Source organism: Harpia harpyja, chromosome 6 (genome assembly GCF_026419915.1).
Source record: "Harpia harpyja isolate bHarHar1 chromosome 6, bHarHar1 primary haplotype, whole genome shotgun sequence".
Taxonomy (NCBI): domain Eukaryota; kingdom Metazoa; phylum Chordata; class Aves; order Accipitriformes; family Accipitridae; genus Harpia; species Harpia harpyja.
In genome coordinates this window covers 56,029,462-56,031,869 of record NC_068945.1, presented here as the reverse complement: position 1 = coordinate 56,031,869, position 2,408 = coordinate 56,029,462, and positions in this window count along the sequence as shown.

Sequence of the window (2,408 nt, the reverse complement as noted above, 5' to 3'; positions counted from 1 at the left end):
AGGGCACCATTATAGATAGCTTTCCAAGCTTCATTAAACTGATGCTGTAATAAGTAGATTTTGGGAAAAGTGGCTGTTAATAGTTATGGGAGTCCTTACAGGGCCTGTGGCATTCACAGGACAAGGGAGTATTTCTGATTGCCCTTTCCTTAGACTCAGCACGGTACCACACATACTCTGCTTTGCAGCAAATGCTACAAAGAAAAATTCCATTGAAAATAGTTTAACTTAATTATAAGCAGATCTAAATCAGAGAATTAGAAATTGAGTAATTAAAAATGTGCGTTTCATCTTCAGCCATCTCCTTTCCCCACCTCCCAGTTCATGTATCTTCTTCTTTTAGCCATATTTATTGTGATGAATCTAGGACATTATGACAAACTAAAAGAAATCACAAATCTCTCTTGATGCCATATTGCATTTGACTTTTAAAGATTTTATTTCCAGTAAACACTTATGTTTTTCTTCTTGAATATGGCTTTGCCTCACAATGTGTTTCATCAGCAAAGAAGAATAATTTACCTTCCTTTACCCAAAGGGATTTAAAAATGAGGAGTCAGTCTCATATCGGTAGCATACAGCCTCCTAGCTCTCCTTGCCAGCAGGGAGTCTATTCAGCTAATTCCCACACCTCTTCATGAGCTGTTGCTGCCAGACCTGCAGCTATGTTAAGAATAAAGCAGTTCCCTTCCAAACACATGTTTTCAAGGACTTGTATATATTTTACAGTATCAGACTTTGCATTATGACATCCTTTCCACTGATTATTGATAGATTCATTTGAACTCTATTCATGCTTGTCTGGAAAAATAATCTTGCACATCAAGAGCAGAACATGGCAATAGTCAGAGCTCAGAGCTGGCCCCTAGACACGCCTAGGAAAGTATTTCATATGGATTTAAACAATCCATTTTTTTTAAAGGCAGGAGTTAACTGCTGCAATGCTGAGTAAGGACAGATGCACAAGCTAGTAACCACAAGCCAGCAGCTCTGCAGGGAGTATCTGTGTACACACTCTTACCTGTCCCCTCTCTTCTTCCTGTAAATGCAAGACATTACTTTTTAGTTATGTCATGCTTACTATTGGGTGTTATAAGGAAAACCATGCACACACACTTATTGTGAAACAGCAGATGAACGGATGCGAAGCATCAGTTTGGATTCAGCCTTTTGCAAAGTATGTGTTGCCTTTGTACCTCAGCAATGTCAGTTCTTATACACGCTCAGTACACACATTTCAACCCACAGACCTAACAGGCCCATGCTAATATGTGCATTTCTTTGTTTTATCAAAACATTACTATATAACAGCTGGTCTTCTGGAAACTGTTACTGCATTATTCATTGAGCAGTAGTTCAGATGCTTAGTAAAACTAAGAGCATAATTTACTCCCAAGTTACTGGATTTGTCTGAGGATTTTTTTCCCATTCTAGTATTTTGCTTTCTTTCATTGGATAGTTTAGGAGTAAATCTGCAAATGATCTTACACCAGCAGCTGCATCAGACCTGGCACTGTCAGGTTTTCAAACATTGAGGTTAAGCTGTGCAGCCACAAGGAGCCTTTTGTTGATATTTTAAAGTAGGTAGGTTTAATGAAAGAACGACGACCACACACTTTGCTCAAGTTATTAATGACAACATTCTGTGCTTGGGAATGGCTGATTTTGCTAAGGAGATTTGTCTCTGAATTCATTTACATTAGCTATTTCAGCTATGCAAACCACACAAGTTGTGCCACCTTTCGAAGAGCTTCACCCAGTACTTTGCTAAAGACCAACTACTCAGGAAAACTTTCTTTCCTCATCTCTGCCTGGAGCCTTTCCCCATCCTCTTTGCGAAAGGAAAGAAGAGGCACATAGACTTCACTGGGCAAAGGAAAGGCACTTTTCACGCACCCCTCTAGTACTCTGCAGATTCCCAAATGCCTGTCTGGATTATCTTTCCACATAGCATCAGGTACGGTCATAAGATGGTCTCTCATGCTGAACAAAGTAGCTAACAACTCGTGACAGATGGCTGCCAGAAAAATTCCAAGGGTTGGACCTGCTCTGCTGGAAACCAACCTTGCATCCGGTTCCCCAAAACTGCTCCTGCTCAAGTGTAGGAAGTTTTCAGCCAATCCCCTGAAAAATTCTACTTGTGGACTAAAGGAATTTCTAGTCTCTACTGGGTCAAATTCAAGTATGCTGTCAGGTACAGGCATATAACTCTTAGTAACTTCAAAATACGTACAAAACCCTGATTTGATCCTTTTTTGTTGTACCCACTGTGTTGCTATGATGAGTGGTAACTCCTATTAGATTTAACTTACAGAGCAATATTAATTCTGTGGACTTCCACAGCCATTTTTTCACTTTAAAAAAACTTCACAGACATTAGTTGCCCACTAAAGAAACACACCACACTG